This window comes from Oncorhynchus kisutch, linkage group LG27, assembly GCF_002021735.2.
Source record: "Oncorhynchus kisutch isolate 150728-3 linkage group LG27, Okis_V2, whole genome shotgun sequence".
Taxonomy (NCBI): Eukaryota; Metazoa; Chordata; class Actinopteri; order Salmoniformes; family Salmonidae; genus Oncorhynchus; species Oncorhynchus kisutch.
The window spans coordinates 13,031,181-13,044,999 of record NC_034200.2 but is presented as its reverse complement, the minus strand read 5'-3'; the positions used below and the strand labels follow the sequence as shown (position 1 = coordinate 13,044,999).

The 13,819-nt window shown below is 43.0% G+C and overlaps 1 protein-coding gene across 5 annotated transcripts in view; it reads left to right on the top strand.

The window, feature by feature from the left end:
- Positions 1–13,819, top strand: part of mib1 (MIB E3 ubiquitin protein ligase 1) — a 91,893-nt gene that overhangs the window by 63,985 nt on the left and 14,089 nt on the right. The gene's annotated exons all lie outside the window — the stretch shown is intronic.

The following is a 13,819-nucleotide window of genomic DNA, read 5'->3' as shown; positions in this document are numbered from 1 at the left end:
TCACTGTATCTCACGGGGGGGGGCAGCATCATGTTGTGGGGGTGCTTTGCTTCAGGAGGGACTGGTCCACTTCACAAAATAGATGACATCATGAGGCAGGAAAATTATGTGGATATATTGAACCAACATCTCAAGACATCAGTCAGGAAGTTAAAGCTTGGTCGCAAATGGGTCTTCCAAATGGACAATGACCTCAAGTATATTTCCAAAGTTGTGGCAAAATGGCTTAAGCACAACAAAGTCAAGGTATTGGAGTGGCCATCACAAAGCCCTGACCTCAATTCTATAGACAATTTGTGGGCAGAACCGAAGACGCGTGTGCGAGCAAGGAGGCCTACAAACCTGACTCAGTTACACCAACTCTGTCAGGAGGAATGGGCCAAAATTCACCCAACTTATTGTGGGAAGCGTGTGGAAGGCTACCTGAAACATTTGACCCAAGTTAAACAATTTAAAGGCAAAATGTGTAATCTGTTTTCAGTTGAAGACCAAATGTATTTTACTTTTTATTTAACTGGGCAAGTCAGTTAAGAACAAATCCTTATTTTCAATGACTGCCTAGGAACCTGTTCAGGGGCAGAACGACAGATTTGTACCTTGTCAGCTTGGGGATATGAACTTGCAACCTTTCGGTTACTAGTCCAACACTCTAAGCACTAGGCTACCCTGCAGCAACCTGGGGCAAAAAATAATTGACACCCCAGCACAACACCATTGAATAAGGAAAACCATACAGAAGCTATCAAGTCCATTATTTAGCCTGTAGCTTGGACACTAAAAGCAAGAACTTGAGAACTGTATGGTACTCTTTGTCTTTGCACCCCCCACGGATCTGGTGGACTACAGTTGGATTTTATTCATGTTTTTATGGGCTCGTTCTTATCTGTACAACAATGTACATTTAAACAGCCCAGCTCCCTCGTGAGCCACATTATACATATCCTCTGTATTGCACTGGGGCATATGGCCCTGTTGTTTCAGTGCTTCGGGGGGTATTGGATACAAAGCGTTTTACTCACAATTTTTCCTCTGCAAACAATGGATACATTTGAATTAGCTATATGGACTCCTTTCTGCCCGTGTATCTTCAATCCCCGAAGTAATTTGTAGTTGGGAAGAGGGTGAGAAGTTAGAATTCACCACAGGACTCCCATCCATCCCCGCAACACTGCAGCAGCCTCTTAATCTCTGTTTGGATCTTCTACAATTACTGCACTTATGTACAGAATCTGGTAAAGGGTTGTTCCTCCTTTTGTTATTGGTTTAAAGGTGTTGGTTTATTATATTCTAGTGTGGCTGGTACCCTTGCAGCTCATCTACTACAGAGTGAACTCAGCCATCCGTTGGAGTGTAAACGTGTGTGTGTGGCCGGGGGCCGAGGCAGCCAGTGATTTAGAGTGCTAGATTTACGAGCATACTGTAGATCCTTGGTGCCTCTCAGACGGTCGACCATATTTTGACAGGCAGAAGCCTGGCCGTCGATCGAAGGCCCTCTCTTCGAGCAGCTTAATACTCCACCACTGTTTTGCTCTGCAAACCCCTAGTCAATCCCTCTAAGCATGGCTTCTTAACCTCAGTGTGAAACAGCATGAAAAATCCCCAGGGGCAAGAATATTTTTGATGTTATACTGTGTGTTGTTTGTGCCATTTTTGATGGTCCGAGTCATGGGAGTTGTGGTGAAAAAATGGTCAGGAAATCAATCATGAGGGTAAGGATTGTAGTTAATGAAATTGGCAGGGTCGGAGTACTGAAAGTATGTTCTGTAATAGTTTACCAGCTATTTTGTCCATTAGTCCATGTGACTTGGAACGTTGTTGTGTTGTCATTGCTAGCCCAAATATTTATATATTCTTGATTCCTTTTCTTTAGATTTGTGTGTATTGTTGTGAAATTGTTAGATATTACTGTTAGACTCCCGGGTGGCGCAGCGGTCAAGGGCACTGCATTGCAGTGCTAGCTATGCCACCAGAGACTCTGGGTTCGAGCCCAGGCTCTGTTGCAGCCGGCAGTGACCGTGCGGTCCATGGGGCGATGAGACAAGATTGTAACTACTAACAATTGGATACCACAAAATTGGGGAGAAAAAAGGGGGGGAATTAAAAAAAAGATATTACAGCATTTTGCTACGCCCGCAATAACATCTGCTAAACACGTGTATTTGACAAATAAAATGTGATTTGATCTACGTACACACACCCTTGTTTCCTCTTTGAATTTTTCTGGATCCATTCCCCTGCTAGAGGACGTGAATTATGAATATTATGTCAGGACGTGAATTATACGTGTTGTGGCAGGACGTGTGTTGGGGTAGGATGTGTATTGTGGCCGGACGTAGATTATGAGTATCATGGCAGGACGTGTATCATGGCAGGATGTGTATCGTGGCAGGATGTGAATCGTGGCAGGATGTGAATCGTGGCAGGATGTGAATTGTGGCAGGACGTGTATTGTGGCAGGAAGTGTATTGTGGCAGGACGTAGATTATGAGTTTTGTGGCAGGACAAGTATCATGGCAGGATGTGTATCATGGCAGGATGTGAATTGTGGCAGGACGTAGATTATGACTATTATGGCAGGACGTGTATTTTGGCAGGACGTAGATTATGAGTTTTGTGGCAGGACGTGTATTGTGAGTATGATGGCAGGATTTGTATTGTGAGTATGATGGCAGGATGTGTATTATGGCAGTACGTATATTATGAGTTATGGCGGGACGTGTATTGTGAGTATTATGGCAGGGTGTGTATTACGGCAGGACGTAAATGAAGTATTATGACAGGACGTGTATTATGGCAGGACGTAGATTATGAGTATTATGGCAGGACGTGTATTGTGTGTATTATGGCAGGATGTGTATTACAGCAGGACGTGTATTGTGAGTATTATGGCAGGACGTGTATTGTGAGTATTATGGCAGGGTGTGTATTACGGCAGGACGTAAATTAAGTATTATGACAGGACGTGTATTATGGCAGGACGTAGATTATGAGTATTGTGGCAGGACGTGTATTGTGAGTTATGGCAGGGTGTGTATTGTGGCAGGACATGTAATTGTGAGTATTATGGCAGAAAGTATATTATGAGTATTTTGACAGGACGTAGATTATGAGTTTTGTGGCAGGACGTGTATCATGGCAGGATGTGTATCATGGCAGGATGTGTATTGTGGCAGGACGTAGATTGAGTATTATGTCAGAATGTATATTATGAGTTGTGGCAGGACGTGTATTGTGTGTATTATGGCAGGGCGTGTATTGTGAGTATTATGGCAGGACGTGTATTGTGAGTATTATGGCAGGGTGTGTATTACGGCAGGACTTAAATTAAGTAGTATTGACAGGATGTGTATTATGGCAGGACGTAGATTATGAGTATTATGGCAGGACGCGTATTGTGGCAGGATGTGTATTGTGAATTATGGCAGGGTGTGTATTGTGGCAGGACGTGCATTGTGAGTATTATGGCAGAAAGTATATTATGAGTTATGGCAGGACGTGTATTGTGAGTATTATGGCAGGGCGTGTATTATGTGTATTACGGCAGGACGTAAATTAAGTATTATGACAGGACGTGTATTATGGCAGGACGTGTATTGTGTGTATTATGGCAGGACGTGTATTACGGCAGGACGTGTATTGTGATTATTATGGCAGGATGTGTATTATGGCAGGACATAGATTGAGTATTATGGTAGGACGTAGATTATGAGTATTATGGCAGGACGTGTGTTATGGCAGGACGTAGATTATGAGTATTACGGCAGGATGTGTGTTATGAGTATTATGGCAGGCGGTGTATTGTGAGTATTATGGCATGATGTGTATTGTGAGTATTATTGCAGGATGTGTATTGTGAGTATTATGGCAGGATGTGTATTGTGAGTATTATGGCAGGATGTGTATTGTGAGTATTATGGCAGGATGTGTATTGTGAGTATTATGGCAGGATGTATATTAGGACAGGACGTATATTATGGCAGGACGTAGATTGAGTATTATTGCAGGACGTAGATTATGAGGAGTATGGCAGGACGTAGATCGAGTATTATGGCAGGACGTGTATTATGAGTTATGGCAGGACGTGTGTTATGGCAGGACGTAGATTATGAGTATTGTGGCAGGATGTGTGTTATGGCAGGACGTAGATTATGAGTATTATGGCAGGACGTGTATTGTGAGTATTATGGCAGGATGTGTATTGTGAGTATTATGGCAGGACGTGTGTTATGGCAGGACGTAGATTGAGTATTATGGCAGGACCTAGATTAGGAGTATTATGGCAGGACGTGTATTGTGAGTATTATGGCAGGACGTGTATTGTGGCAGGACGTGTATTGTGAGTATTATGGCAGGACGTAGATTGAGTTTTATGGCATGATGCGTATTATGGCAGGGTGTGTATGATGGCAGGATGTGTATTATGGCAGGGTGTGTATTGAGAGTATTATGGCAGTACGTGTATTGTGAGTATTATAGCAGGATGTGTGTTATTGCAGGACGTAGATTATGAGTATTATGACGACATGTTATGGCAGGACGTAGATTGAGTATTATGGCAGGACGTGTGCTATGGCAGGACCTAGATTATGAGTATTATGGCAGGACGTAGATTATGAGTATTATGGCAGGACGTGTATTATGGCAGGACGTGTATTATGAGTATTATGGCAGGACGTGTATTATGAGTATTATGGCAGGACGTGTATTATGGCAGGACGTGTATTATGAGTATTATGGCAGGACGTGTATTATGAGTATTATGGCAGGATGTGTATTATGAGTATTATGGCAGGACGTGTGTTATGGCAGGACGTGTGTTATGGCAGGACCTAGATTAGGAGTATTTTGGCAGGACGTGTATTATGGAAGGGTGTGTATTGTGGCAGGATGTGTATTGTGGCAGGACGTGTATTGTGAGTATTATGGCAGGACGTAGATTGAGTTTTATGGCATGATGCGTATTATGGCAGGGTGTGTATGATGGCAGGATGTGTATGATGGCAGGGTGTGTATTGAGAGTATTATGGCAGTACGTGTATTGTGAGTATTATAGCAGGATGTGTGTTATGGCAGGACGTAGATTATGAGTATTATGACAAGACATGTTATGGCAGGACGTAGATTATGAGTATTATGGCAGGATGTAGATTGAGTATTATGACAGGATGTGTATTATGAGTATTATGGCAGGACGTGTGTTATGGCAGGACGTAGATTGAGTGTTATGGCAGGACGTGTGTTATGGCAGGACGTGTGTTATGGCAGGACGTGTGTTATGGCAGGACGTAGATTGAGTGTTATGGCAGGACGTGTGTTATGGCAGGACGTGTGTTATGGCAGGACGTAGATTATGAGTATTATGGCAGGACGTAGATTATGAGTATTATGGCAGGATGTGTGTTATGGCTGGTGCAGAGATGAGTGAGGCTTTTTTAAGGTGCTGAAGGGAATGAAGTGCAAGGGGCAGAGGAGCATTGTGGGAAAATAATTGGGTCATATAAAACCAATGGGACATTAATGTGCCATTCAGGTCCCCCTCACTGTCTACCTCTGTTTTCTTAAATCGCTATGAATCAGAATGTTCCACAATGCAAAGTGATTTAAGGATAATTTAAAAAATGAAGCATGATCATTGCCTACTTCACAGATGGACAAAAGCACACCTGGGTCAGTTGCTTTAAAAAATGCGAATGTTTTTTAACATTTTTAATTTGTCACCTCAGTCACCACAAAATTCAATCTATTGCTTAGCAATTCAAACCAAAACATAGAAATGCACAAGTCAATTAACTTTGTTCCCATCCCGTTATATGCAAATAAATAGTGGTTAACATAAGCACACACACGCAGGGCCTAAGACAGGTAGACAGCGAAGGTCACTTTGCAGGGAGAATTATTCCAGCCACGCCAGCCTAATCAAAGGCTTTTCTATTGAGCTGGAGCCTGGTTCCTCTGTGATGTGCTGCTTTGGCCTGCACTGGTTTATTTAGCCTTTCAGTCTACATTGAGAGAGACTAGAGGGTGGAGTCCATCTCAACGGTGGGACTGGGTCAGTGGGCATCCATACCCCTTTTAATAGCCAAGACCATCCTGTGGGGCTCGATTTACTTATTTAGGCTACATCATCATATATTTACATCATCTAGCCGAGCTCTCACTGAAGACTGTCACTCCCCAGACTCACATCAGAGAGAGGGCACCGGCTAGAGGATGGTAGCCTGAATGCCAGTCTGTTTCAATTTGTTTGGCATGAAATTCCTTAAGGAGTTGGCAGTAGACAGGTTTCCATCTAGCCATATTTATGCAATGAAATACCTGCATAATAAAAACAGCGCATTATCTGTTAACTTAAAATATTGACAACACCAAATAAAATATTGACAACACCAAATATATTAAGTCTGGATTATTAATTTTTTTGCAAAACATTATGGAACACACTGTTCTTATTTAGCTCTATCCTATATTTGTTATTTTCCCTCTCACCTCCTGTTGCATTGTGGGTACCAGGTACTGACCACCACACAGATGGCTGTCAGCTAGGCAAGGGTAGCAGAATGGCCCTGTCGACCATTCCACCCACCCATGCACACACACACCCTCGCTATACAGTCTCCCAGTCAATGACAAATTGCAGCCCAAGACAACAGGCCCTGGTAGAGTGCTCCTGAGGGACTTCTGAGATCTCCCGCAGCGTGACCCAGTTCCATCAACGCCTTCACTTCTGCTCTCTCTTCCTCCGTCTCTTTTTCTATCCCTCTCTCCCCATCTGTATTGGTCCCTTTCTCTCTCTCTCTCTCTCTCTCTCTCTCTCTCCCCCCCCCCCCCCCCCCTGTACTCCTTTCTCCGCTGTGCCCTTCTGCATTGAGGCACTTTCTCTCTTGCTGCCTGCAAGCTTTAACACAGATCCTAACAAAAGGAGCTCGCCTTTTTATTTCTTCAGCTCGAGACTCCTTTAACACTTGGCCTCTCTCCCCTCCCTCCCTCCATGTGTTCCGGAATCTCTCCCCAAGCCTCCTTGGTGTTAACGCCCTGGTCAAGTCTATATGCCCTGCTACTACTAGAGGTCCACAGTAGAGGTCGACCAATTCTGATTTTTCAACACTGATATCGATTATTGGAAAATTAATTTTTTAAAATCAGATATTGTATAATCGGCCGATTAAAAAAAAAAAAAAAAAAAAAGGGATTTGTAATAATGATATATAATATATTTTAACTTAATATAATACATCAATAACATCAATCTATCCTCAAATAAATAATGAAACATGTTCAATTTGGTTTAAATAATGCAAAAACAAAGTGTTGGAGAAGAAAGTAAAAGTGCAATATGTGCCATGTAAGAAAGCTAATGTTCAAGTTCCTTGCTCAGAACATGAGAACATATGAAAGCTGGTGGTTCCTTTTAACATGAGTCTTCAGTATTCCCAGGTAAGAGGTTTTAGGTTGTAGTTATTATAGGAATTATAGGACTATTTCTCTCTATACCATTTGTATTTCATTAACCTTTGACTATTGGATGTTCTTATAGGCACTTTAGTATTGCCAGTGTATCAGTATAGCTTCCGTCCCTCTCCTCGCTCCTACCTGGGCTCGAACCAGGAACACAACGACAACAGCCACCCTCGAAGCAGCGTTACCCATGCAGAGCAAGGGGAACAACCACTCCAAGTCTCAGAGCGAGTGACGTTTGAAACGCTATTAGCGCGCACCCTGCAAACTAGCTAGCCATTTAACATCACATCGGTTACACCAGCCTAATCTCTGGAGTTGATAGGCTGGAATTCATAAACAGCAGAGCTGCTGGCAAAATGCACAAAAGTGCTGTTTGAATGAATGCTTATGAGCCTGCTGGTGCCTACCATCGCTCAGTCAGACTGCTCTATCAAATCATAGACTTAATTATAACATAATAACACACAGAAATACGAGCCTCAGGTCATTAATATGGTCGAATCCGGAAACTATCATCTCGAAAACAAAACATTTATTCTTTCAGTGAAATACGGAACCGTTCTGTATTTTATCTAACGGGTGGCATCCATCAGTCTAAATATTCCTGTTACATTGTACAACCTTCAATGTTATGTCATAATTACGTAGAATTCTGGCAAATTAGTTCGCAATGAGCCAGGCGGCCCAAACTGTTGCATATACCCTGACTCTGCGTGCAATGAACGCAAGAGAAGTGACACAATTTCACCTGGTGAATATTGCCTGCTAACCTGGATTTCATTTAGCTAAATATCGAGGTTTAAAAATATATACTTCTGTGTATTGATTTTAAGAAAGGCATTGATGTTTATGGTTAGGTACACGTTGAAGCAATGACAGTCCTTTTTTGCGAATGCGCACTGCATCGATTATATGCAACGCAGGACACGCTAGATAAACTAGTAATATCATCAACCATGTGTAGTTATAACTAGTGATTATGATTGATTAAGTTTCATGCTAGCTAGCAACTTACCTTGGCTTCTTACTGCATTCGCGTAACAGGCGGGCTCCTCGTGAGGCAGGTGGTTAGAGCGTTGGACTAGTTAACCGTAAGGTTGCAAGATTGAATCCCTGAGCTGACAAGGTAAAACATCTGTCGTTCTGCCCCTGAACAAGGCAGTTAACCCACCATTCCTAGGCCATCATTGAAAATAAGAATGTGTTTTTAACTGACTTGCCTAGTTAAATAAAGGTTAAATAAAGGTGTTAAAAATCGGCTTCCAAAATTACCGATTTCCGATTGTTATGAAAACTTGAAATCGGCCCTAATTAATCGGCCTTTCCGATTAATTGGTCGACCTCTTGTCCCATCTCCAATGTGCTCTCTCCCTCTATCTCCCACTCTTTCCCACATACCCCCTTTCTCACAGTGAAAACACACTCACACACCACCAAGATAAAACATCAAGTATTTGGTATTTATTAGGATCCACATTAGCCACTGCACAAGCATCATCTCCTCTTCTTGGGGTCTACATGAAACATGACATAATACATAGTATAGAAAATGATGAATAAGGGACTGAAATACACACACGGCCTACATATCAGTACATACAAAGAGTATATATGTCTAATACGTGGTACAGTGCAAATTACAATACAAGATCTACAATGCATTCGGAAAGTATTCAGACCCCTTGACTTTTTCAACAAGATTCTCTGGTCTGATGAAACAGACTGAACTCTTTGGCATTTATGCCAAGCATCACGTCTGGAGGAAACCTGGCACCATCCCTACGGTGAAGCATGGTGGTGGCAGCAGCAAACTGTGGGTATGTTTTTTTAACAGCAGGGACTGGGAGATTAGTCAGGATCGAGGGAATGATGAACAGAGCAAAGTACAGAGAGATCCTTGATGAAAACCTGCTCCAGAGCGTTCAGGACTTCAGACTGTGGCGAATGTTCACCTTCCAACAGGACAACAACGAGCTTGAGCACACAGCCAAGACAACACAGGGGTGGCTTCAGGATAGGTCTCTGAATGTCCTTGTGGCCCAGTCATGCTCAAACATCTCTGGAGAGACCTTAAAATAGCTTTTCAGCGATGCTCCCCATCCAACCTGATGGAGCTTGAGAGGATCTGCAGAGAAGAATGGGAGAAACTCCCCAAATACAGGTGTGACGAGCTTGTAACGTCATACCCAAGAAGACTCGAGGCTGTAATCGCTGCCAAAAGTGCTTCAACAAAGTGCTGAGTAAATGGTCTGAATACTTATGTAAATGTTGTATTTAAAAAAAATATATACATTTGCAAAAATCTCAAACTTTATCTGTTTTTTGAAACTGGATTTAATGCTGGTTTGAGTTACCTGGGGTGGATAAGTTACTTGTAGTCATTGCTCTATTTAATACTGTGCATTGATGTGAAGAAGGCAGACCAACGCCCTATCATGGACAGAACTCTTCCCATTTAGCAACCATTTGAGTCTGTTTTGACCTTGAAAGCTTGCCATCTACGGTTACACCCAGCAGTTTAGTCTCCTTAACTTGCTCAATGATCACATTATTTAGTAATAGATCTAAATGAGATTTAGCGTTGAGCGAGTGATTTGTCCCAAAAATTATGCTTTTAGTTTGAGATATTTAGTATGTTATTTCTTCATCCATCCTCCCTTTTTTTTTTAAATATACAAAAATCTTGCCTCTTCGGCAAATAGCTAACTGCATTGCAGCAGTGCCTGCCAGGCAGCATGGCAGGTGCATTAATATTAATGTCTGCCCATTTCACCCAGCGTGGCAGGGAGCCTGTCAATCTATTCAACCTCATAGAGCTGGAAAGAGAGAGTACCTATCTTTGCCATGATAGCTAATGTAAAAGTCCTTGATGGCACTGTCCATGCAGTGTGCAAGTGCGACTTCTATCCATCTCTATGGTCAAGTTTCTTCTTTACTGGAGAGACTCTCCTTTCTGTCTCTCTCCACCCCAACCAGCACTAATTGACCAGTGCAGCACAGTGCTGCAGTCCCACCTAGCAAACACCAGAGGCCACCAGTCTGCTGCCAGGCCCTAGTCACTTTGGTTGGGGACCTGGGACTGGGGAGGCAAAGTGGGCAGTCATTGGTTAAGTTGTCTGTTGAGGAGATTTTTCGAACCAATCCTGAGGGGGGGAGAACTAAGGTTAGTGCTAAGGGATCCTTGGGATGTCCCTACCCTAAACCCTAAGCTTAACCCTTATCCTTACTGTAACTTTAAGTTTACCTTAATCCTTAAGTCTTAATCCTTAAATCTAAGTCAAATTTAAAAAATGCCAACAAAATCCGTTAATTTAAGCTAGTGGTGTTTTTTTTTGTTGCTCTGTCTGCGTCTCTATCCACCCCATCTGTCTGTCAGCCTTCCGCATCTGCGTTGAAAGGTGGCCGAGCTACAGCGGTGTTTGTGAGACCATGAGACATTACGAAAATCTATTACGAAAATCTAATCTAATTTACGAAAAGTCTTCCCACGAAAACGTCTGTAGGTCTGAATGATTCTTGAAGACGATGTTCATTTGATTTTTCTGTTCCATTTTGCGGGACACAACCTAAAATGTGTTCCAACAATGAGCTCCAGTTTTGGAATAATTGCGTCATTTTCCGGTTGTCACTAGTTTTCACAGACACAAAGTCAAGATAGGCTATTTTGCAATGAGGCCCTTTATTTGTTTCCACAGAGTCAGATGAGCTCATGGTTACCTTTATTATGTCTTATGTCCAGTATGAAGGAAGTATGAAGGAAGTTAGAGGGGTAGTTTTGCGAGCCAATGCTAGCTAGCTTTAGCGCAATGACTGGAAGTCTATGGGTATCTGCTCATTTAAGTTTGACAAAACGATGTATAAGGTAGAGAATCATTGTACTGTCTAAACCGCTGTGAAATATATTTTTTTTAAACTAAAATATTTTATTTTAAGTTGTTTGAAACAGGTATACAAAACTGAAAGTAAAAGATGCAAAAAACAAATTTGACGGGAAACGTAGAAGTAGTGCACATAGAACAGATCTACCACTTTTTTTGACTTACTTTCGATGAGAATGACAGATCTATAACTCACATTTGTATGTGAATTTGGTCGGGTCGCCCAAGAAGTTACACATTGCAGCGTTAACCATTTTACCTTTCATCTTCAATGGGGGTAGGGACATCCCAAGGATACCAGATAGCAAGGACCAGAGAACAAAAGCTTTTGCATGGGCTGGTTGCCTGTGGATCTCATGAAAACTCTTGTCGTCAAGGAGAGTGCAAACTCAGGAAGGTTGACTCTCAATGTCACGCTGTAGAGAGTTCTTGGGTTGACAACATTATCTTCTCGCTCAACTCAACAGTGCTGTAGAATAGAGAATAAGAATACAGCAGTCAAATATTTATTAGTTTCTTACAGTTGTTTAAATATTCTTGAGGGAAATTTCTCGAAAGTGTTCCACGTGATCATTACATCTTATCTTACGAACAACTGCACTATTTCACAGTGACACGTCTTGACCGTTTAGAGAATTGGTAGCAGTAGAGCTGCGGCTGGTTGGCAACACGTTTAAGCCACGCTCTCCTGCATTAAGCATTTTAAGATGGCTGCAAGCAATGCAGGTGTGCTTAAGACAGGCGCTGTGCGGAGACAGAGAGAGAGAGACTGGGGATCAGGGTATTCTGCAGCACTGCAGTAATACAGCAGCCAGTTCTGCTCTGTACAGATGTATACTGAACTTCTGCTGCAGCTTGGAGGGTTACTATGCTGATGCTATTTATTACTCTAAAGAAAGAGAGAGAGAGTGTGGGTTTAGCAGAATCCACCCTGCAGCTAACCGGTACTCCAGAGAGCTCCGAGCCCCAAAGCCTACTCTACTCCCAGCGTGTGCCTGCTTCTCTACTTTCTTTCTTGCTCTATTGTTCTTTTTGTTTCACTACTACATGTGTATAAGGACCTAATATCTACCTAGCAACTACTGCGCTCCCTCTTCCTTCCACTACTGGTTCTCTAGTACATGACACGGCTGTAAAGTCCTGGCAAGGCAAAACCCTTTTGAACTTGGCTGTGTTTTTTTTTTTTTGTCGCAGTTCAAAGATGCAACCTACGCCCTTCCACGGCTAGGGCGGGCCGAGGTGAAAAGTTCCCCAACAAAGTCAGTAGATATAGCCAGGTTTAGTCTTTGACTATTGGCCTGGTTGACTGTATTAGGGAGGTTACAATATTGCCTCACTGCATGCAGTGTGTGTTGGGATGAGAGCCACTTGACTGGTCTGTGGGCTGGTCACTTCTAGCCCAGGCTGCTTACGCTGGGCTGGGCAGGGCAAGAGGGGATGGAGAGATACTTGGATGTGTGTGTTGGCTAACTGAGGAGGTTTGATGGAAGACCCAGTCTGCTCAGCAGTGGGGTTTGTCGCATGCCTGTCTCTGTCCTCCTACCGCTCCGCCTCTCTCCCACGTTCAAATAGGGTCTGCCCATATAGGCCAGTTTTCCATTGTAATGTTGCTCTCTCCAGTCCAATGTTCTATCCCCTCTCTGTTTTGGTGTGGCGTCATTGCATAGTTGGCTCTCTTTTCCAAGTGCTCTGCAGATTGTCAATAGGCCTTATTCCAGTCTGGACACACGACTACCTGCCTTCTCGTCATGTCGTTTCCCCGTGCAGCAGCCATTTCTCTATAAGGCATGTAACCTCCAAATGACCTTCAAACAGGAGCATAGCCACTCGCTGCTGCCTCGCAACGCACCCCTCTTAAACAACCCTGTTTAAACAATAGATTCCCCCCCCCCCTGTCCCGTCCCATAAGGAGAGCTGACTGAAAGCAGCTAACTGTGGTGTAATGACCAGTTTGCCTCTCAATTAACGGGGGCTTTTGTGCTGCTTCACCAGAGAAAGACTTTCTCTCTTCTTTCAACTGGGTTTGACTTGAGGACGTGGGTTTCTCAAATTCCGTCAGGCACTCGTACACTACTCCACAAAGGTTAGCCTATATAGAAGCTGTGGTTGTGCCACTAGCCAAGCCCATCCTTAGCATTCTAGTAGTTTCCATGTAAGAATGAATGTACTGTTGAAAAAAAATGGTGTGTGTGTTTTTTTTTATTTTTTTTTTGGGGGGTGCACTACTATGTGTTTCGGCACCTTTCTCTGTAGTGTGTGTTGGTCCTCAGTGGAGTGATGCCTTTCAATAGACGTATTGGACTTTGAGATATGGAATCGAATCTATAGATACGTTGAGGAATGTTATCATATTTCCAAAATGTATCCTGGCCACGTGACTGGACCATCACTGTCCTATCCCATAGGGCCAGCAAGAATCTAGTCAAAGGCAGTGCACCATTTGGGACTCATCCCGAGTCATTCAGCACTGATCAATTGATTTG